Raw genomic sequence first — 24709 nt, 5'->3', positions numbered from 1 at the left:
AAGTTGGAGCCATCAGCACTTCTGGTGTCTGGTGGGCATTCCAAAGAGACAGGATTCATTATATGACTTTTTAAATAATTCAGTCCGCATTCCTGTGACCCTTACAGTGACTTCGTTCCCACTCTCTCCCAGTCTTCCCTTCCCCCCAACTCTCTCTCTCTCTCCCTCCCTCTCTCTCTCTCTCTCTCTCTCTCTCTCTCTATCTCTCTCTCTCTCCTCACCGTTAATGTATAAACCCATAAACCCCGACTCTTTTACATTAAGCCCCTTCAAAGTGACCCTCTGAGGGATCCGTCTCAAATCTGATTCATCCCCTCCCCACTCCACGTCCCTGGGCCTCCAACAGCCCCTCTCTCCTCTCCTCTCCTCTCCTCTGCACTCTCTCCTCTCCTCTGTTTCCTCTCCTCTGCACTCTCTCCTCTCCTCTGTTTCCTCTCCTCCATCAGCAGCCCTGCCATCTCTTCTCTCTCCCCCGTCCAGATCCCCAGCTTTCATTCGCCACGCAAAATGTGCAAAATCAGGGACTTCCTGGGGGAGTCTCGGCTGAAGACAAATCAATTGGATTTTTTTTTCTTCTTCCATCCCCACTCTTTTCTCTTTCCTTCTAAATTTGGAGCCGCACGTACATTCCCTTGGTGCTTCTCTGTTTCTCTCTCTCTCTCCACTGACCCCACACACACACACACCTCCTCCACTACTGCCTTATTGCTCCCATTTTCCCCACAATCTGATCTGCTGATTTGAATGATTAATATCCCAAACATTTACTACGCCAGGGAGTATGAATCAAGCACCGACTGCAGGGTCCTAATCTATTTGAATTTGAGACACGCGAGGACTCCAACTCCCCCCCCCCCCACACACACACACACACATTTGCCGGACTCTCTTGTGGGTCTCTGAGGTCTCGTGTATTGTGAGAGTTACAAAGAGCTCTGAACCAATTCACTGTGGCCTGTCCTTGTGTTGCCAGTCCTGGCAACAAAAACTGTTGCATCATGCGGTTTATCTTTTAATCCAACAATTCCTGTCCTAGTGCTCTCTCTGTCTCTCTCTCGCTCTCTCTCTCTCTCTCTCTGTCTCTCTCTCTCTCTCTCTCAGTGGCCGCCACTTGCTCGCCATCCTTTTTTTCCTCTTATGAGAGTATCAGTAAAGTCCAGCAAAGCCACAGCCTGTGTTTGATGAAATCTTTTCATTTGCAATATTAAGACATTGAATAGTGACACTGTCTACTCTACCAGACTATAGTTTCACAATCAGGGTAAGCACTTTAAACTTCTTGAAATATCATTATTTATGGGTTTTCTATCGTTTAGTCTAGTCCACTGAATACTACCCATGTGGTACAAAGCATTGAGTTTCATTTTCATCATGGGATGGGTAAAAACAAATAGAAGAGTCAGAATTCCCCAATGTTTGGCACACTTCAACAATTAAATATATAGTATAATCTTTCCCCTAATGAGGTACTGAAACCCAAATAAAAGAAACAGGTCGATCAAATTGAGAAAAATAGGGAAAGAAGGCACTCATGCAAATACATAATTAAATAAACCTAAACTTAGAGAAAAAATCTTATTCACATTTTCCTGTTACTAGGCAACTGACTTCAAGAATGTGCATTCTATCTCTCCCCTGCATGAAAGGACCGGCTTAAGAGAAAGGAGGCTTCTCTCCTCAGTGTTTTCTATTTTGCCTCTTTTTCTTTCTCTTTCTCTGACATAGCTTGTTTGTGGTGGATGGATGAGAGAGAATGCAAGCCATAGATCAGAACATGAAAAAGGCAGGAAGGTGGAGCAGGGAGTACTTTTCTTTTCTTCTTTTCGATGCCCTTTCTTCGTCTCGCTCCTCTTTTTAAGGGAAAGCTTAGTCGATTGAGAGGCGACAACCCAGTTCTGGAGGTGATGTGACTGGAATGGAGAGTAGCTGTCTTTTTTCGGCGGAACGGGCCATAAACAGGGGGTTTTTGGGGGAGAAGCGGCGCGCTGAAGTGTGGAGGGGCGGTGAGTCGAAAAGAGGGGGAGTTTGGAGAAAACCAGACTGACATTCTAACCCCCTTTTTTTCTTTTCCCAACCCCACCTCAACCACCACCACCATTCTCCCTGCCCCACACCCCAAGCCACAACACTGGACCATTTACAAGTGTCTCAGATGTAGATGGACACACAGAACCCAACCCACACCAGCAAACCGTGCCGTAGAAGCCAGTGGCTTTGCTTTCTTTACTGCTAGTGAAGTACAGAGCGCTGTCGACTGACCGAGAGGCTCCAAAGAGCTGAAGAAAAGAGGCCATTGATCAAAAAAACATGGAGGGTGAGATGGTATAGTGCCTCCAGTCAATGCTTATTGACAGTGCTTGCCAGAAGCTTCACTTTGACCTCCAACTCTAAAATGTTCACATAACCTTCAAAAGCCAGAAACATTTCCAATGTTTTCAAAAAAACTCAGTTTAAAAAAAACAAAGGTTACTTTAACAATAGCATAAAGCTCAACACTTCTCTTTCTTTCTCTCTCTCTCCCTTTTTCTCCCTCTCTCTCTCCCTCTCTCTCTCTGTCTCTCTCTTTGAGTTGCGGTAGTGGTGGGCAAGTGTTTGTCTACAGGGGAAAGGATTGGTTTTGTTTCTGCCTTGTTGAACTGAGTCTGCTTCGCATGGATGTGTGAGTCATACCTCGCTGGATTGTGGGGGGCTAGATCCAACTCGCCATTATGTCTATCCACGGATTGCACCGGAACGCTAAGTCGGAGCAGCATGTTGTTTTCCTGATTTACTTGCGCGGAAAGGGACTAGAGCAGTGGGCCCAGAGACGTCACAAACACTGGCGTCGCCCAGCCAAACGCGAGTGTGTTTGCATGTGTGTATATGCATGAGTATAAGAGACAGAGACAGACAGACAGAAAGACAGAGAGAGAAAAAGAGAGAGAGAGAGAGAGAGAGAGAGAGAGGGTGTGTGCCCATGTGTGTGTGTGTGTGTGGGAGGGGGGGTTTGTCAAGTTCAGTTCAGTTCAGCCAGACTAAAGAAACTCATGACAATGCCACCCACCTTGTCTGGTACGTGATGGCTCTCTGCATGACAGATACCCGAGACATGAAATGCATCTGAATAATGCAGGTAGCCCCCTTTCCCAAGGACTCCCTCTCTCTCCCCCTCTCTCTCTCTCTCTTTCTCTTTCTCTCTCTCTGATCTCTGAGCAGACCAGCGCCACCCAGACACTGGCCTCAGCTTGCTGAGACTCTCCAGTTGGCCAATTCTCTTCACTAAATAAATAAACACATTTTTCAACAAGAAAAGGGGTGGCCGGTGTAGTGTAGTTGGCTATTTTGGTGTTTGTGAGTGCATGCGTGTGTGTGTGTGTGTGTGTGTGTGTGTTTGTGTGTGCCTGTCTGTTTGTTCCCTTGCTTACACAAGGGATCCCAATTTATTTCATCTTCTGATGTGAAGGGCTGTCAATGTAGCCGGCAGATTCCCTCAACGACCATCTTTCAAAAAAAAAAGCAGACAGAAAAAAAACATTAATCTAAATTAGCACTCTGACAGTCTGTCAAAACATCGAGGGTGAAGTATGATAAATGCTCCCATGAGCCCATCCATAATGGCACGTCTTTCTGCATTGACAAAAGGCCACGGATGCCCACACTGTGCTGGCATTATCTGTGCTAGGAGTTAAAATGGGGGACGCACAGGAAAATCACAAAAGGTGACCCTACCGCTGTGCGTCTGCGAGCCTGGACCCTGGATGGCATCCAATCAATGCCTTTAGCCTCGGAAATGTCAGCTCGACTCAACAGCGATATTTAGTCGCAGACAGAGAGAGAGAGGGAGATGCTGGGTGGAGGCAACTCTGTGTTACCATGCAAAGAAAAAAGTAAAAAAAATACAAACCAACTCAGAAGCAAATCAGGAATTCAGTTTGAAATTCCATCATTGAAATGAGGTGGCGGTGCAGAACGCAATCTATGATTAATCAAATATTTATATGATCGCCATGTTAACTAATCTAAATGAGTTAAAGTCAAGTTAAATGTTATTATAGAAATACCTTGCGGCCTCATATCAAAGCTTGCAAGCCTGTCAATAACCAAGGTGACTCCAAAGAGGTGACATTCTGCAAAGAGGTCTGGAAAATATTGAACTGCTTTTTTTTTTTTTGATCTGCAATCCCGACAGCACACAGCATATGTAATCAGGGTTTGAACTTTTCAAATCAGACCCCCGCTATCTTTGAACTGCAGCAGGCCTCGTGGCACCGGTGGGTTGGGATGGAGGATGTTATTGATGAGAAACTCTATTGAAAGCTGGGGTGATGGCAGAGGCTGTAACAACATCAGTGCGTTCTGAGCTGAAAGAGTCGTTTGATGATGGATTACACTTTAGTTTGTGAGTTGTTATCATAAGGAGCAGATGGAGGATAAATGACAAAAGTCAATATTGAAATATGACACATATGGATACGGGGGAAATAGATATGACTAGACGGAGAATAAACTGATCACTTGCAAGCATAGGATCTGATACAACAATAAGGATTTGGTCAAATATTCTGCTACTGTTTCATAGTGTTTCAGCTTAGTAGAATTTCGGAAATACATAAAAGTAACAAACTTATGTGTGACTAATATTTTACAGCAAAATTATTTTCATGCAATATTCCTTCAAGCCAAAAGAGTCAATAGTCACAGACTGGAAAGCAGCATATTTAGTTTATAATACTTTTCTGGTGTGTGTGTGTGTGTGTGTGTGTGTGTGTGTGTCTGTATATTTGTGTGTGTGTGTGTGTGTGTGTGTGTGTGTGTGTGTGTGTGTGTGTGTGTGTGTGTGTGTGTGTGTGTGTATGGGGAAGGGGGGGGGGGGTAGTTTCTCATGCCATGAACGGTGATACTGGGTCACCGTTGGCCAGGACCAGGTGGGCTCTCGGGGCGGGGCTGTGGGGCGAGTGCCAGGCTCTTGCGCTCCAGCGCTCCGTGGCAGTCAAGTGGAAGCGCTGCGCAGTGGCAGAGAGGCAGAGAGGCAGAGAGACGCAGCGGTGGCCTTCTCCTCATCCTCAGCCCAGCCGGCAGGGAGAGAAGCAAGGACCACTGGTGACTCAGGTGTGGAGAGGGGTGCATGGGGGGGGACTCAAACAGTCAGCATGACATCATCAAATGCCAGCGGACATTCTAATTATAGAGCACGGACGGTGGATGGAGAGAGTGGGGGGTTTGAGGCGGAAAGGGGAAAAAATGAGAATAATTACGATAAATACCCACAAAAAATTTGTCCGACATCTCTGTAATGGCATGGATAAGTAAGCCGCTTCATTCCAGAAGTGGAGTTTATTGCATGTTGACTGTGTGCTATGTTGATGATCTCAGGGCCAGTCCAGATTCATCAACGTAAATGTCAGTGGTTAGGTGCTTTTGTACTTGTGGTTAGGTACTTAGGTGCTTTTGCTTGTTGCTCATTTGAGACGATGAAGGAAAAAAATAAGACCAGCCTCGGATGGAAATGAAATTCCCATGTTCATATAGCCAATTGTTTTCCATTGATTCCTGTGCATTCGATATGTGTTATGAAGTAATTAAGTGAGACTTTTAGAGGCCTTGCTAGTCAATATTTTTTAACTGCTCATACATTAAAACAAATGAACTTTTACAGACAATCAATAGTCAGAACATAAGAATGGACTGAGACTTGCAAGTCAGTGGCAGCCACTGAGGGTTCAAGAAATCAATGGTTGATATCAACAATTCTTCAACCTTTAAGACGCTTTTACTGACATGCAGGAGTGTGAGAAGGAGTTAAGTTATAAACAACGCCCATCATTCAATGTATGATTCCTATCACAGCACACTGAATTTAACCAGTATCACTAGGATGTCTTAAGCTTTGCTAGCTGTATGTATTTCCATGGAAACTGACCGAGCAGAACTGACTTATTTAACACATTGCTGAACATTTAAATAATTGCCATCATCCACAAAATATGTGAATTGCAACATGAACCGCTAAAAGGTTTTACCAACACTGAATGAGGTGAAGACCTCCTTAAAGACCTCATTTAACATTAATAATAATGTTAATTACATTAACATCAATATTTCTTTCAATTAATCGGTTTGCCATCTATTAAGATTAAATGAAATCATCACTACAGGAAGAAAAGACATTAATATGTATATTGTGTAATGCATTTCTTATATTTTTTCCCATTACACAAACATTATCAATGTGTACTTTTTTAAAATAGGGACCAACAGTAGGAGTATTGTATATATTATACGGATACAATTTCAGTGTAATCAATCCAATTTTACACAATTTCTTTCTACTGTCCCTGAGCATAACATAGAACAAAAAAACGAAAGTTCTCATCGTGGACTGACATCAGCATGGAGGGTCTGCTGTTCGATATACCTGGAAATGCACAGTGATGTTAAGGTCTTTAAAATGGACCCGATTGATTCTGCTCTAGACGTCCAATTGAGGAGGAAAGTTCGACCCTGCCTTTCAGCTGTCAATTGTCACTGAAACATGCTGACAACTAGCAGCCAGACGATTTAACTGAATTCACCCACAACCTGAACAAGGTGATTCAACTCCCCGTCAGCCGCATCATAGCAAAGTGCCAGGCCACTACAGACCTACTCTCCCCTACTCACACACAAACACATACAAAAAAAACCCCTAAACTGTCATCATGTGACAGGCAAAATTCATCACCACCATGGGGAATGGGTTTTTTTTTTATGTGTGTGCTTAACACCCCTGGAAAGTGTGCCGTATCGTTCTTCCTACAGACGGCTCATCACGCCACCCTAAACAGTTATCAGTGATGAAAAGAGAAGTGTCGCGTCAGTATCAACCTTAGTTAGACCACATTGAGGAGCTGTGCGTAAACATCCCGGCAGCTCTCTGCGGGACAAGGCCCAATTAAGACAAGAGTGTTGTGCTACTGTTCTAAATGATATCATCCATTCTGAATCTGCATCAAGACCCTGCTTTGATTAGTGATCTACGACTACCCAAACAGGCTGACAGACAGAGAGAGAGAGAGAGAGAGAGAGAGAGAGAGAGAGAGACTTCACCAAACTTACTGTTAGAGGAATGTTGCAGGTAAACAACATGGAAATACATCACAACAGTACACACATAATGCTGTAATGTCTGCTATATGATAACAACACAGGACTGTTAGTTCGACTGGACCTAAATACAAGACATTACTGTAACACCTCGAGCAAAGGTGAATGGAGCCAACTTGGCTCATTTTACAAAATTATACAATCTATCTACTGTACAAAAACATCCAAGCAGTACCGCACTCAGTCTTCTGCATGACACAGTCACTTTTGATGACTGGTGAGTGTTTCTGCCCTGTACATTGCGCCGTCTATTCGCGCATCAGACTTGGAGAAACACAAACGCCAACCCTGCCGACTGTCCCACTGCCAAGTGTGCTCTTCATTTTGGATCAGTGAACATGCGAAAGCTGTAATTAATGTCATTTGATTTGCCAGCTCGCATTGACGCATGTGTGTGTGTGTGTGTTGTGTGTCTGTGTTATTGTGTCTCTCTCGCAGCTAATCCATCATAGCCCATATCGCTCACCTCGCCTGTCAGTAATCTCATCTCAGATTGATTTTTAACACTCCTTTCTTCTGGTGTATAGTATGCGGCCAATTTTGCATCAAAGCATTACAAACACAGCCCATTGCTATTACAGAGGTCATTATTAATGTATCATCATAACCAGGGGCACTGGAGGATGAGAGAAGGCCTGCCAATATAATTTGCCTGGCAGGGGGAGGCTTACTCTGCCGTCGTTTCCATTTCTGTACACATTGCGATTCATAATTTATCATTGGTGAGGAGAAATGGAAGAAAAACAGCAAGCTATCTCTCAGCTGTGCCGGTGAGCCTTGCATGAAATCTTAACTGAACCTTAACTATCTGTGCAGACAACGTTAGAGTCACGGTGAAACTTACTGTCAGTGAATGGGAAATTAGGAGTAATGCTGGAGAGGCAACGAACACATGCATGGCTTTGACCACAACCATTGCCACCTCACTGAGCTACACAGAGAGCTGCTTCTTACCACTGACATACAAATGTTAGAGGGAGCGTAAAGCTCTTTTTTTTTTCGATAGCGTCGCTCTGAATAAAAGATAAAGACTAATGTAGGCCATGTGTCAACATGCATTTTAACCAGCTAGGCTAAGCTAGCTGACCAGTCCCAAACGTGGCTGGGTTGAATTCATTCAAATGTATTATGATTTACTTATTCACTGCACACACACACACACACACACACACACACACACACGCACACACACACACACACACACACAAACATTGATCAGTTGTGAATATTCAGAATTGAATACCTCTTCAATTTCTTCACTAAAGCATGTGTCCTGTTTTTCATATATAAACAAAATATTATTATCTGTAAAGCAAATATCTGACAAGGCCAGAGAAGTTGGCAGACTACAATTCTAAACATATTTATTTATCCTTAGTTTCCTGAAAGGTTATTTCAATTTATTTTTTTGGTATTTTTTGGTATGCGTCAGGCCTGGTGAATTAAATGGTTTCTGCTCTGTATATATCATCAACACATTCTATGCTGTTGTCTCCTGAGCCTTCAAAGGCCTCTATTTTCCCTCAGATATGACTTCCTGTCAGTGGAGCTGAATGAAATCCCACCAGCGCTTCAATGCCAAAGACCACTACATATAAGAAAGCCATCATGGTAAATTGAATATGCAATTGTAAGAAAGCTAACTGTATCCAATATTGAACTGCCTTTCTAAAAAGCGACCTAGAAAATGCAAACCTGCTTAAACTAAATAACATTCAGACAAGACATGTTCTTCATTGAAAGTCACTCCCCACTACCATTTAACTGTGTTCGGTGTGTTGATAAGCGGAAGTTATTGTGTGCCTGTCTGAGTGGCGTCCTTGTGAAGTCAGTGTGTTGATATGTCCCTGAAACGCCAGAGATTTCAGGATTGCGGGACTCGTCTGCTTCAGTGGCTCGGCAGCTTCTTCGGCAGATGCTGTGCTTCTTCCAGCTGTCTGGCACGCACCAAGGGCGCAGGGCTGTTTTTTTTCCCTTTTTTTTCTTTTTCTTTCTATTTCCTTCTTTGTCTGTATGCGAAACTGAGTTGTTCTTATCATGCCTGTGTAGTACACAAGCATGAGACATCCCAGGTCTCTCACTCTGCTCACAAGGTGAGAGGGAGACAAGACAGACATACAGACGGACGGGCGACTGGACGGACAGCAACCGGCTAGAAGGCAAAGAGACAGACGAACAGACACTGCAGGCCTCGCGTGCTGCTTACGAAGTGATATGTAGACGGACAGAGGGAGAGAAAGATAGACAGAGTGGCAGACAGAAAGATGAACGGGCAGAGAGGTAGATGGCCATACGAGGGCATGTTTAGGTGGTGGTGGAGGTCAGGACGAAGCCTGGAGGGTGCGTAGGCTTCGATTACGGATGGAGGAGAGGAGAGGAGAAGGGAGAGGAGGAGGTGGAGGAGAGCAGGCTTTGGCTGCTTTCTCAGGCTGGAGTCAGGTGTTGAATAATTAAATGGGAAAGGTTTTTTTTTTCCTCTTTTGCCTGCTTCCCTTCTAGAGAGACAGGTGGTATTCATTTGACATAGACACAGCCTGCGTTTGACAGGCTCTGCCTACCATCACTAACTACGGGCCAGCCTGGAGAGGGACAGAGCAAAGAGTGTGCAATTTCATTCTGTTTTCATCTCACTCTTTATGCGTTTGTTTCCCCGAGCTACTCTTTAGCCCATATGCATCTGGACAAATTATCAGGCTTCTGATTTTCCTTTTATCGTTTAGCTAGCGTCTACTGGTCAAATTGCTGCATCATTACTACACTAGCTTCATAAAAAAAACACTTTACAGGCTGTCTTAACCCATGAATGTCCAAGCAGTTCGAATTCTGGATATGTTGAGCTTGATATCACCTGATGGGAACACAGCACAAGCATAGTAATGGATTTTCTGATTTTGTGCAAACCTCAATGAGAAGCCAAATAGAAGCTAGTTTACTCAGTATTGTGCTGAGAGAAAGGGTCTCAGTATCACTAGATGCCTTTTATTGTCTCTCTGTTCTTTTATCCGTTCATTTGCAAAGTATTTCCGATGTGAATTGCTCTATGTAAATGAACTGTCCTTGTCTTCTTTTATCACACTGGTTCACACAAAGCAACAAAAGCAGTGCCAAGTCATAAGGGTAACGATAGAAGGACACTACTAAATACTCATTTCTCATGAAATGCTCCAAGAGGCGAGCCATACCATGCCAAGAGTCTCGCCTGAACCAAGCGATGAAATAAAACAGAATAAGTCTGCATGCTGCAGAATCAGCCCTTTACTTCTCTCACTGTGGGTACTTCAGCCATGTCAAACCCCACTTCAAATGAGCCAAGATTAAAACATGCTGCACATATACCCTTGGTGCGCCACAGACTCACTGACATTTAAAAAAAGCTTCCGAACGGGTTTGGGGGCAGAAAACAACAACACTGAGTGAAAGGCCCAAAGACCTTTCATCTAGCTCAAGGAGTAAACAAGGCTGCGAGGGACACACATGTTTTTAGGAGCGATTCTGTGAAATCTATCGATTCTCCAACGGGGAAACCTTTGCTGCCATCTGGCTCCATCGCCCCTCCCTCTCCTGCTCGCTTGCCGTCACCAATGGCTTCGCCAGGCTATGTACGAATGAGCACCAATAAGGCGTAATTCATTAACCTCCATCGGCCACACTTAACTGCTGTGCTGGCAACATATGTCACAGCTAATATAACTCCAAGAAAGCTTCTTTTCTCCCTAAGTCCCCGCTATAAGCAATGCAAATTATGGGGGGGGGGGGGGGGGGGGGTAATGGCAAATGGAGGGTGAAATTCACCTTAAGGATGCTTGGGAGAGGCAGAGGAAGCGGGTATTGTGACGCAGACCGTAATGGGGTCGGGTGGAGGCATGTATACTTTCTGCAACCCTGCTGGGATGCGCTCTGGCAAGGGATGTGAGCAATCTGTGATTAAATCAATGGTTTAGCCGAGTGTGTGGCCTACCACCCACCACCCCTGACCCTACGGCCTGCACTGTAACGTAACCACTGATGCGAGGGGGGGGGATTCGTCACACCGGTCAAAAGGTGGCACTCTAGCACAAGCTCCACTGGCTGCTTGTGAGCGCCTCAGCCGCAGTGATACCGTGAATTAATGATGATGACACACACGTCCCTTATGGGACTTTTTATGCACTGTTTGGTACATATTGTCAAGGGGTATTACTCCGCAGAGCTTACTGGGGAGTCCATCTTAAATGGGGAAGGGTTGCAGGGAAGGAGTCCATCTTAAATAATGTTAGCAATTGAAAGGAAATGTGCCGAAAATCTGCACTTTCATTGGACTCAGCGAAAAAGCAAAAAAGAGCCCCTGGTTGATTTATAACGCCAGATAAACAGTCCCAGACTGCACTGTCAATTCATTCTTTCTCTTGTCACAGACCAGTGTGTGTCCATTCATCCTGCCAAAAGGCTGAGCGCGCTCTCACCCATGGCTTCTGCCACCCCAACCCCTCCCCCTCCCTCCATTCCCAGTTCAATCCCTTTCTCTAATTTGTCACCACAAATCAGAGAAGAAAGCTGCAATTATTGCACTTGACTGTTGAGTCAACAAAGCAGCAGCCAAGGTCTCAGCACGCCGCATGCTGATGGCCACGCAAGACTCCACGACGAGCCGTTGATATTTCATGTCTACCAATACCAAGAGGGAAACAAGGAAGCAAGTCCGTCAAAACTCACTCAACAGAGGTCCATTCTGGAAAACAAAGTTTTAATGAATATGAGAAGGCTTTGATATGCATGTGGAAACGACCACAGGCATTTCACCTTAACATAATGAGAGCAAACACAATTTTTGTGTAACGTATTGTGTGGGTCATTAAAACATGTCATCTACTGGGAAAATAACTTCATCCAAATATTGAAAGTGAAACTGCATCAGAAACATGTACAGTGTATTACAATGTGATCATCCATTTTGTCTCATATCATTATGTGGTATAAATTGATTTGGATTCAGCGATACTTCTTGTTGGAGTTGGTCTGACTGTTTGCTCCAATTCCTTTGTATTTTCTTTACTCAATCCATATCTGCTCTGTCAAAACTAGCTAAAAAGACTGAAGACCAAAATAATTTTGTCATGTGCAGAACACCATATGGCGTCCCTCCTCCAAGGATTCTGCTATGTCCCAGTTGCAGCTCCTCCGAGTTTTATATTACACATCTGAGCACCTCAATTATCAGGGCAGACATCTTCCCCAATTCAAATAAATGGTAAAGAAATCTAGAGAGTGCAGAACTATTTTTACCTCTGCTACTGCTCCATTTTGAACAACAGTTTCCATGGAAACCTGAATTCTTGGTTGCATTTTTGGGCTGATCTTTACCCGCTGACAAAAAGAGTCCATATCACAGGTCCATAAAAGGTTAAAAAGTGTGACTTGTATTGTGTTTGAGATTCCTAGAGGATGGTAGAGTGTGAGAGACTTTTTGCAGTGTTTTTATTCCTGCCCTATAATACTGATCACTTTCACCCAAATGTAAGCTACCTCTGTGGCTTGTCAGGCAACCCAAAAGACAGTCTCATTGAGGAAAGCTACAGTGGCAAACATGTAAACCAAATACAAGTCTGCTCCCTGCCCAAGGCTAACGTCTACCAAGATAGAGTCCGCAGAGAAGACAACAAGCAGCCGCTACGTCGGCCATGTACCTGATCACAAAAGCCCTTCCGTCTGCTTAATCCAATTATCAGGTTCACATCCCATCATGGCGAGATGCACTTCGAGGAGACTTAATGCAGCTCTCACTGACATGACACCAACTTCCCTGCCATGTCTTTAATCAAAGGGGGGGATACAGTGGTCAGTAGGAGGAGCTTGGTAGGTCTACTAACCCTTTGATTTTTTATTCGTTTTGCTTTTTCCCCCTTTCCCCTTTATACCGTACCTGTTAGCACTAGCATGGAGCACTGAAGACAGGGTTGTTTGGATCCCCCTGGGCCAAGAGAACAAATTTGGGAGCTGGTAGTGAAACATGTTCCAAGAAAAGCAAGAAGATAGAACTGCACAGGCTGACTTTAATAAGACAAGTTGGCAACATGAAATGTTATTAGGCATCCCTGGCAATAGCTACAAAAAAATAAAAGATAGATTCTGGGCACTTTGTGTATGCTCCATCGCTTTATGTATAACTTACAGCAAATGCACACACTGGGACTTGTGAGATCCACTTGCATAATGAAACCGGGCAATCCTTATGGTGACTCGTAACAAGATGACCAGGGCTCATTCTTCCTTACAGATAACTGTTTACCCGCCAAAGTCGCATAATTGCGACAAACAACGTCACTGATTAAAACAGACGATAGACGCGAGTACAGTGTAAAATCTCATTTGTACTCTTGACCACTAGTTGGCAGACACCCAGAGCTTCGATTCAAGCTCAACCTTTTTTTTCAAAGTTTTCAGGAAGCATGTGAAAAACACGCGAGAAACACACGAAGAAGACGTGCATTTCCTCCATAACGCGGAAGCGATGCGGGCCATAGTTTTGCACAAATTGAAGCAGAAATACACCAAATGTTGAAAAAAAAAATCACGTGTGATGAAGTCTCGGGTCTTTTATTCATCTATTCTTATTCTAAAGGATAAAATCTGCATTTTGGAGGATATGATCGATCGTCTATTGGCAGTGATAGTCACGGAGCGTCTGTGAGTGGAGGTGCGTCATTTGCGTCTTTCCGACAGTGTTCACTAAGCATACAATGCTTATTTCGACCCTCTGCCCAACATAGCTGTAGGTGCCAGTGGTAATAGTGATGATAGTGTCCGTAATGGACGTGGTATTACACGCGATTACACACGAGAAACACATAAGAAGACGTGCATTTCCTCCATAACACGGAAGCAATGCAGGCCATAGTTTTGCACAAATTGAAGCAGAAATACACCAAATGTTGAAGAAAAAGTTAACATGTGATGAAGTCTTGGGTCTGTTATTTACCTAGTCTGATTCTGAAGGAGAATATCTGCCTTTTGGAGAATATGAGCGATCGTCTAGTCACGCTGCGTCTGTGAATGGAGGTGCGTCATTTGCGTCGTTCCGACAGTGTTCACTAAGCATACCACGCTTATGTCGACCCTCTGCCCAACGTAGCTGAAGGTGCCAGTGGTAAAGGTGATGATGGTGTCCGTAATGGACGTAGTAAAGACAGCAGGGGTAGTAAAAATAGGGCTCTGAAGAACTATAAAGTCACCCGCGATAGGAACTGATTTGACCAGGCTACTTTATTGTATAGTAGAATAAGGTTTGTGGTAATAGTAATAGTTTACTATTGTTGGTTTACATGTGACTGCTTTCCTGTTCAGGTGTTATGTGGGTGAAATGACAAAAAAGTAAGCAAAACTGCTCAAATATATGTTCAACATCCAGTATTTACTGAAATGTGCATAATTCGAGGTGGTTGTCATTCAGTGACGTCATAATATGCAAATTAGATGTGTAAATTTACCCCCTTCATAAACTTTTGTTCATACTCAATGATTTTCACATTTACAGTAGGACTTTATCTCTGACCACTTTCAAGCCATGGCCTTTTAAAAATCGAATGATGTTTTTTTTTTTAAACCTGGCGCCTAAAGGGTTTACTAAGTTATTGGACCAGATACTGCTACAGATTCTACAGATACCAGATACTGTTGCTGATCCTACAAATACTGATACTACAGATACTAACAGTTTGGAAAGTAACCTGACTGTTATGTTTACTGCAATTGTGTGTCAATTTATCATGTGAAATGTTTATATATATGTATAATAAATGTTTATATATATGTATAATATATATATAAAAGACACCTTAGATGCAGCATTCTAAGACTACAATTTCATAAATAAATGTATTTCTGAATAATATGAAGGTAAAAAAGATCTATTCATAGTTTTTCATCAAAGCCCTGAGTCTGCCTGTGTCAGGAGAGCTGATCACTGCTTTCAAAAAGATGAGGCATCTAGCATAATCATTTTTATCAAAACAACATTATTGATGGGTTTCTGAGTAGTCTGCAATACAGACCATGAGTTATCTTAAATTATTTAAATTTAGGGTGCTAAAAATACACACAGTATGTTATACTAACATTCTGCATGGACATGCAACAACATGTATTTGTGATTTCTGAAAAGAATACAACTCTATCCCTAGTACAGGTGTGGTTAGTAATCAGTTATGAACCAAAAAGTTCCAATCGTAGGGATGCATCAGCTCAAGTAAAGAACAAAAAAGCTAAAGAGTCTTGTACTATCTGTGAAGGATGTTAGGGCCCATGTTACCACTTCATGTATTCAGGCACCAGCTTGCTATTGACAGAACTTGTGCAGTGGCAGTATTCCATGAGACAGACTTGAGTGAATCATGTTGTTGATGAATGAGTTGCATCCAACTTCAGTTCTGACTGATTTGCAGCAGTGTCAAGACCTGAGGTATCAGTGAGACCCTCACCTTTTGACTAATTACCTGGTGAGGACATTTCATTTCAATCATCAGAAGGCTGCAGCAAAAGGTTGCAGTAGGCTACTCATGAAATGTCAGTGGGAAAGAGAACAAAGGCAGGCTTTTTAAAGGCCACATATGGGTGTTTTCGTTCATGCTAATTACTTGTGTTTAACTTGTGTGTGCCATATTTCTATGACTACCACGTGCTTAATTAAATTCCCCAGAGAGTTGTAAGGGGGGGGAAAAATGACACCACAAAAAGTAGAAAGAAAAAAAAAACACTGGCACAAAAAACAAAGTGAAACAAAGTGCCTAACAAAAAAACAAAAAATGAAACTGAAAAATAAAAAGCCCAGAAAGTGACAGGAAAAGATGGAGGTGCCACAATATTGATCCAGTGCACAGGGGTCAATTTCTCAAGCACCTCTGGTTTATCTGTCACATTGCATCAGCCTGCTGTGGTCTGACTGGGGCGAAAGCACCATGTGTCACGGCACGTTAAGCCGCCCTCTCACACACACACGCACAAGGTCTATACCAACGTCTACTGTCGGGCACCTGGCCAGCAGACTCATCTTAGCCATTGCTCTCAATAAATTACAGTTTTGATAAATGAGTGGAGCGAATTAATTAAATGTCAAGATGGAAGTGAGACTATTTCACGATGACCACAGTGAGACTGTCCATCTGCTCAACCTGACTGTGACACATGTAGTTTAGTCACATGTTCCAGTTTGGATGAGATTATATGACATGATGGCTGGTATATCCTCTTCATGTAATGTCCGCAAATTAGCCGGATCTTAAAGGGACGTTGCATAAACACATATGTATATACATTGTACAGAGAAAGACAGAGAGGCTTCACAGGGTACCAGTACTCTGAAAGGCAGTCAGAAATAGGACTCATAAAACCCCATGCTTTTAACTTGAAAAAGTAAAAACAAAAGAGCTTAAATACTGCTCTCAAATGCTGCTCAGCACACGCTTTCAGCTGCATTACACATGATAGTAAAAGCATTTATCACCAAACTGCTCCAGATGTAATGCTTGTTTTTGTACATCTCTTATAGCAGTCTTTGTTCTAACCAACTTAAACAACTGCATGCCTTGTGTGTCACATTACGTGTATGCTAACTGTTTGAGAAGCCTTGTCTGAGTATCAAAAAAAAAAATGTCCCATTAGTGGAAAACAGATTAGGTCTTTGCTGAGCTTACATATTTAACGATGGTAATGTACTCAGGCCACCTAGGAAAATGGATCCCTTGAGAGAGCATTTAAATGGTTTCATACTGTCTAAAAAACACTCACCTTGACTTATATTTAACTCATATTGTACCTTTTGATACTAAAGTAATGGGTCATATTACTCCTGTTCTCTGTTTTGTTTTCATGTTGTATCTGGCCATGTGACAGTGTTTAGAAGATAGGCTCTGTTCTTTTGAGTTGAAAGACCAAGCCCTTTTCTACATTAACACTTTGAAAATAATAATAATAAAAAAAGATAAAAATAAATAAAATAAATAAAACAGTCTGATCACAGAGAATTTGCATTTCAGAAACAAACTGCATGTCCCTTACCATGAAATAAGGCTTCTACCGCCACAATAACAGTTGGTGACATTTGTTTAATGTTGCTATGGCTATCTGCTTCAAAGACAAGATATAAATAAATGTATCAAGGTTACTTGCAACAATTATCAAAGGAAATGTGTACAGCGGAAGTGTGGCTGCTGATGCACTGACTGGAAGGAAATTACCATTTGTTTTGTATAATCACCTTGGAAAACAGTAGGAGACAAATATCACTGCCTTTATCAAAGATGTGTCATCAATTAACAACATGATGGGGACAAGGCACAAAGAAAGAAAGAAAGAAAGAAAGAATGAAAGAATGAAAGAAAGAAAGGGAATAAAATGAATGAATGATTGCGTGAATGAATGAGTGAGCGAATGCAGCTATATAGAAGAGTTAAGCAATAAGGTGTGACACAGAAGAAGTCACAGACATAAAAGGAATCACAAGACCTTTACAGTCACTTTCCCAATTATCTGCATCATATTCATCTCATCTTATTGTAAAATCTTATCACCACACGGCTTCAGTTACACCAAAGGAACAAGTGCTGTCTGTATCAAACCATACGGGACAGCAGGTTTACTGTGAGGTCACCCCCCATACATGCTACCTCCATCTGGCATCCACCAAATATATGCACGACCGGCATCTGTATCAAGGCCTACATGGCCACCGCAGATGATAAGAGTGCCAGCGTAGATACATGTATACACAGAATAAAGATTACTCTTGTAGCCTACTCCACGGATCGTTATGACTAAACACATTTCTCTCATTCCCAAGTTACAAGCATAACACAAACCTAGGTTGGCAAATATCTGCAACAGCCTGCTCATGACAAGTAAAGGGCTACACATGTATCTGCTCAGCACTTGAAATATACTATGTGCAGTGCAGGTACGCAGAAAGTATATCATATTGCACATAGTGTTGCTTTGAGCTCGAGCATAATTAAAGGAACACCATGCAAAACACAACCAAATCAAATGTGCCATCACTCACAGAAATGAATAGCTCAACAACAAAGATACTGAAACCAAACCTGAATATTATAACTATCTGTCAGAATTTTCATGATACCTTACATTTCCAACAATATTCCCTCAGGCAGTTGATCAGTCAAAAACCAAGTGAAATCTCATTGCTTGAGCTTTGTATTTTGGATGCTTGGAAGCAGCCAGTTCTCTAGTCCTTCGATCAGTTCTATTTGTTTGTTTGTTAAATAAATGCCTATGAACTTTGAAATGGCAATTTTCCTGTGCAATTTTGCCTGTGCACCATTGTTCTTTAACAAGGTGGGCTAACTACTAATTTAGTAATGGCGCCATAAGGCAGACATCAGAAGTATTTGATGACAGGGGCCAATTTATGTCTACTCAAGAGTGTAATGAGTGTGGCTACTGATTCCCAACATGCCCTCGCTCTGTACTGTCTACTCCGTCTTAAGCTGCTTTAGATAAAAGCTGACGAATGATTTGTAAAAGATAAAGGAGTGTTTTGTGCCCTCAACCTACCTCTGCCCATTTTTTTCCGGAATTTTCTTCTGCTCTGTGTCCCCAAAAGACACTTTTATTCTGTGCCTGTGCCTCTGTATGTGTGAGTGTGTGTGTATATGTGTGCGTGTTTGTACAGTATGTGTCTTTGTGTGTGTGTTTGTGTGTGTGTTATGGGGGCTGCACCTCATAAAGGCAGCTGGCTGACCCCTTATCCCGCTTGTGAAGCTGGTGTCTGGAGTCACCCAGGAAGATCTGGGGTATAATCACCTCTCTAACTCGTTCCACGACCCCCACTGACAGCTTGAAGGCGACTGTCGGAGTCCCTAATGACTTTTAAACTGTTGCCTGGTCCCTGTGGCACACCTCTGAACGAGCTTACATCCAAGCCACCCGAAGAAAGAAAAAAAACACCACCAGCTTTTACAAGGACAGGTTTATCTGGATGTAACAACAAAAGAAGGATCAGCCCTTGTTGAGGGTAGAAAAACTGCACGCCAAATAATGAGATACTCTGAGTCTCTTTCAACATTTTTTAAAAGCAAATACATTCCTGCAAAATTAGTATTCCGCTCCTGCTTTTCAAAAATAGCCCAGAATGTAATCCACTATTTTAAACTGCTAGCACACTGAATATGTACCATAAAATATAGAACTAGGCTTGCTGAGGACGTGGAGGTTCATATCCTTGACTGAAATGAAAACATCTCACAATATCTGTTTTTTGCTTTTGGTTCTTTTCCTTTTCTTATTATTATGTGAGACTGAGCCACCATAATGCATTAATATTACATTTGTTTTGGATATTTTCCTTTTTTCCTTTGCCTATTATCAGGTCAGACTGAGCCACCATAATCAGCTCATGTCACATGATGGCCGTAAATGTAACAATTCCACCAAATTAAAAAAACAAACACTCTTGATAGATGTCGGCTCTCGATCTTTGTAACAACCAAAATGGCATACTCTAAATAGGAAAATCAGTGGGACATAGAACTGGACACAACACAGGACATATAAACTGAATCCTTCTTTGCACATTATTTGGTTACTCCAAGCCAGTCAGGGGCGCGAGGCTAGTAGACAGATCCATCTCCTTAACTTGAAGGCCATCACATTGAATATTGTTACTTGTCCAAGTGCTGAGAAAGAGAGATGCCCTTACTCATCCTTAACACTTCAGGAAGCAACAAATCAAAGATTGCCCAGGCAATCAAACTTGTGATAAACTGTGTTGATGTGAAAATTGTCTGACTGCTCAATACAAGCAGATAAAACTGGCCTGAAATCTAATATCTCAGTCTCTCTGACAACCACATACGTAACAAAATGAATTTGTGTGAGGTCTTTTGAGGTCTTGTAACTTCAGGGCATAATATTTGTGGGTGCAAACTGCTATGATAAAAAATATATATCTAGACAGAAATACAGCAGTCTATGAAAAAAGGGAAAACCAATTTTGGGGATGGAGTGCTCAATGTTCTCACAGACTTTTGCACAAGCAATGCAGTACAACAGCACAAACAGTTCAACAGATCGAATAGAATACAATAATAAACATATAGGGGCCATCGAGATTTCACATGACATGTTGCTGGGATAAACACATGCATTTAACACCATTGTATGCAGGGATGGATTACTGCACGGGCCTACCGGGCCCAGGCCCAGGGGTCAGGGGCCCTGAAGCCCAAGCCTTTGCATGGAATCATTGCCTCAATAGCAACAAATCAGGATGTAGGCTATGAATCTGATTGAATTAAAGTATTGGCCATCCCCAAAATGCACCAGAATACAGGAAATCACATCATACAAATTAAACATTTTCTGGGGGAGGACCCCCAAACCCCCCTTCCCATTATGCAACAATTGGGGGGGCCTTAATACAACTGGGCCCAGGGGCCCGAAAGTTCATGATCCATCCATGATTGTATGAAGTATAGGCTACACTTAATGTATACAGTGATGAAGAGGATGGAAAGGAACTACATGCCACAGCACCCAAAAACACATGATGTTTAAGCTCTCCCACTTTCTACTCTTTGCACTGCAGTTAGAAACCTAAATGCCACAGAAGCTCAGGTGTAACTAAAGTATGAACAGGCACTACCCAATCTGCGAGTGGCCTTCAACAAATGCAGCCACGACGATGATGATGACGACCTGCATGCTAATACCTAGCATTCGCTTATTTCGTTCAAATTTGGCATGCCATCAAATTTTCAATTCCGCAATCTCCCACACCGAGAAAGTCCACTGTAACTTTTTGTAAGTAGTTGGAATGATGTTTGCGTGATGGGCACTCCTCGCGCATCAGTGGGGGAATATCAATCAGCGGCTGTTAGACCAGCAGGCACCCCTCCTGGGGCTCGATTGGCTTTCCCGTCCACTTTGGTGACATAAACAGTCTTGGTGAGTGACAGTTTCATTTGCCAAGGTTTCAGGGTGGATGTTAATGCAAATGCCTCCATTCGGTGGACTGTAATTGCCATCCAATGACAAGCATAGCTACACTGATGCTGAAATGGACATTCAGACTGCAAGTTTGATCTAAAGAAGTATGGACACTGAGCATAAAATGGAGACATCTATGTATTTCACAGGCCTTAAGGGCCATTCACACCAGGAACGAAACTAGAACAATACAGTTTGTGCGTCCATACTGACCAATGACAAGGAAAGTCTCTCCTCTTGTTGATGAGTGTGATGTCTAAAATTTGATGGATTCTGATTGGCTATCAGCTTTTTATTGTTCTCAAAATCACTCTGAAAGTGATTTCCAGTGATATTGTTCTTCATGTCGTTGTTATAGTATATGTGTGGATGTTATCATATTAGCTAGAGCGATACTTTTTTGCTGTTATTGCTATAGTTATTGTTCTTGGTGTGAATAGTCCTTTATCCTTTCCATTCACCTTGTATGAGGAGATGTATAGTTGGTTTCATTTAACATGAAAAGGAACAAAATGGGAAAATTCAAATTTAAGCCGCAGAGAGGCTGTTCTGATAGAGGGAAGTGATTCAGCCTTTGCTGGGTCTGTTTGTTGTCTTTAGGCCACAGTGCTTTAATCAAACACTTTTCAACCTGCTAGTGAACGGTCTTCCATGGGACATGGCGGTTGACATTTGGGTCTGGCAACGCACTCACAGGACACCTGAGGGACCGAGGCCAGCTGCCAGTTACCGTGACACTGGAACAACATGTCACCGCAGCATGAGGATAAACAGCTCCACAATTTCCGGATCATAAAAAATATTGTCTAACGAACGCAATGCACCATCAAGTACCAGTCAATAGTCCCCAGAGTTATCATTAGGAGGGAAGGCTCATTTATTAATGCACGACCTGAATATAAGGACACAAATTGCTTTCTACATTTGATGTTCCCCTGTCTAATAAATGGCAAGCCACCACACCAAGTGTTCAGTGACTCACCAGACAACATTAATCTGAGATAGGCCACCCCCCAAACATTTTAATGGACTTCATATATAAGAATCAATTCTGTATCCAAACACTGCAATGCAATGTTGTCATGGCTAATTGGTCTGCCTTTAAGAAAACGTCAAGGACTCCCTTCTAGCACAAGGACTGAAGAATAGTCACAGCTAAGAAATACATTTATGTTATTATTCTTCTTATTCAAACAACAGCAGAGAAATTTAATTGATTGGTAGCTATTTATGGTTTTGCATTACACATATGCTGGTTGTAAACTAATTTAAATGACTTACAAAGGGTTTGGAACAAGCCTTCCTTAGAGACTCATTACTTTTGATGGCCATATTCATATTTCAGCCTTTTTGAAGTCAAAGAAAATAAGCTTGCACATGCAATGGCACTTTTTATGTTTAAGAACCCAGTTACATTTGAAATTGGCAACTTTATGAAAGGCAGACTGAAGAAAAAGTTATGGGTGAACATTTATAACCACCGTGCAGGGTTAATAGGGTTCTTCATGGTGGACATTTTTCTGTCAGTGAAAATGTACAGTAAACTACTAAATCTTTAAGAGTCCAGCTGTATGTATAGTAGACTGAAGGAAAATGTATGATTACATGACATTGTGTGGGGAAACTGTAAATATCTACCTTGTAGTGTTACATGTTAAACACTATTCACTTTGGGAACAGCTTACCACTGTCAAAAACAGCAATATGTGTCACAAAGCTTAAGTGCTTGTATGAACATGAACAGTATTTTGTTGTGTACATTACATTTACAATAATTCATTAAACAAACACTACAAAAATTAGGAATAACATTCAAGCTACAATACAGAGGAGACCTTAGTAACAATTAATACTGTTGTTGTAGCTATTTACTCCGGCTGATCTAAGTTGTCATTAATGGTTGCAAGATAACAGCGCTGTTGTACTGCGCTAACAAACAAGGGCTCTGGAGCTTGTAGTGGAGTAACATCCTGCCAAAAATCCTTTAAAAATTCATTCAAAGCTTTCCTAAGTTAGTGTAAATGTCTCAAAGGTCATTCCTGGGTCAAATCTACCAAAGGAAAATTCATGATGTGTGCCATGCTTATGCACACTGAGCAGGTTAATTAGGCTCTTTCCTGTTTGCGCAAAACAACTTTGCTTCTTGTCTGAGTACGCACAGGAGAATTAAAGTGATTACACTTTGTTTTGGCTCAATAATGTTAGATGTCACAATTATACTTTATACTTAGGTATGATTTAATTCTCACTTATAAACACAATCAACAGCCCAGGAAGATACAAGTTTGGTTTGGGACCAACTTGTTCAGTACTCCCACATATACAGTCATGGCATTACTTTACATCAGGTATACTAGTCAAAATGAGAGAATTAAATACACCTAATGCTCAAGATAAAAAAATACTTCCAGTACTGGTCTACCGTTGTCATTCTCAGTCAGACTTGAAAATAGTCTTAACTGACTGTGCCGTCAACTTTGGCACCTGTCTGAAAACTATTATTTATTAGCATGTGTGGAAGTGACATGTTTTATTTAACTATTTTGTTGGTTCTCCTCACCATATTTGTGACAGTTTGTTGTAAATTAGGTGACAATCCAGATGGTATCAACCAGAGGAGCTGAATTTTAATGTTAAAAAACAGGCAAAAATAAGAGGCTATTATTGTCATTAAGGAAATCCACCATAAGTAGCCACATATTTCCATGGGAGCAGGAGGCAAAGAGTGCCCTGGCCAGTCATCCTAGAAGCTAAAATATTGAATATTCTGGAATACTGAAAGCTAAACCCCACTGACCACGGCACGTTCTGTAACATTCCATTGTACATATAACAACACACACTGCATGTGTATGTCAGTTTACGTAATGACTTAAAGAATTTAAATTGTCAATGAGAATGTCAGTCTTTGAAACTGCATGACACATCAGGCTTAGGCCTACATTCTCAGATTTCTCAGTTGTAAAAAATGTAAACTAATTACAAAATGATGTCAAACTTCCCCAAACAATAATAAGTCAAATGCATGTTAAAACAAATTAAGTTCTGGATATCAACTTTCATAAAAACCAATATATGTAGGCTTTGACCGTGCAAATATCAGTGACTACAACGAAGCCTTGATCACAAAGAAAAGTTGTAATGTGAAGAGCTTTATTCAACGACTGTGAAAATATTAGCTTTGACTATTAGAGAACCAAAGCAGAAGCTACAACTGTATATTCTTGACGAGGAATATGTCTCTGATCAACTTACAGACCTTGAGTTTATGTTTTTCTCGTAAGATAAACAAGGTTTTCAAAAAAGACTAAGCAAATTCAAAGGCTTTCTCAGTCCAATTGCTGACCAAACAGACTGCACACTATTAAGTGAAACTGTGCTAAGACGATTCCACAACACCCCTAGAGACACCACAGGATTAAAGTCCTCCATGAATGCAAGAAGATGGCTCATTACTTATATTTTAGATAAATAATGGCAAATTAATATTTATGATGAATTTATCACCATGTTTAAATAATGCATGTTGAGCTTCATTCGGCACACTGGGAACCTTCAATTTTTTATATTTAAAACAGATAAAGCTATGGCTCAGAGAGCATTGTAATTCGAC

At 41.8% G+C, this 24709-nt stretch overlaps 1 protein-coding gene across 3 annotated transcripts in view; it reads right to left on the bottom strand.

The window, feature by feature from the left end:
* The window catches only part of adgrb3 (adhesion G protein-coupled receptor B3), a 146576-nt gene that overhangs the window by 110948 nt on the left and 10919 nt on the right, over positions 1 to 24709 (bottom strand). Inside the window, exon 1 of one of the 3 annotated variants that reach the window (XM_042065811.1) lies at positions 14078 to 14159. The exons of 1 other annotated variant lie outside the window; for it this stretch is intronic. The gene's annotated coding sequence lies outside the window, so the exon portion shown is untranslated. Of the gene's footprint in view, positions 1 to 13021; positions 13036 to 14077; positions 14160 to 24709 lie in introns of those variants that run through there. One more of the 3 variants, XM_042065810.1, reaches the window with a different exon arrangement.

This window comes from Alosa sapidissima, chromosome 16, assembly GCF_018492685.1.
Source record: "Alosa sapidissima isolate fAloSap1 chromosome 16, fAloSap1.pri, whole genome shotgun sequence".
Taxonomy (NCBI): Eukaryota; Metazoa; Chordata; class Actinopteri; order Clupeiformes; family Clupeidae; genus Alosa; species Alosa sapidissima.
The sequence above is the reverse complement of the archived record's forward strand: the minus strand, read 5'-3'. Positions and strand labels throughout refer to the sequence as shown.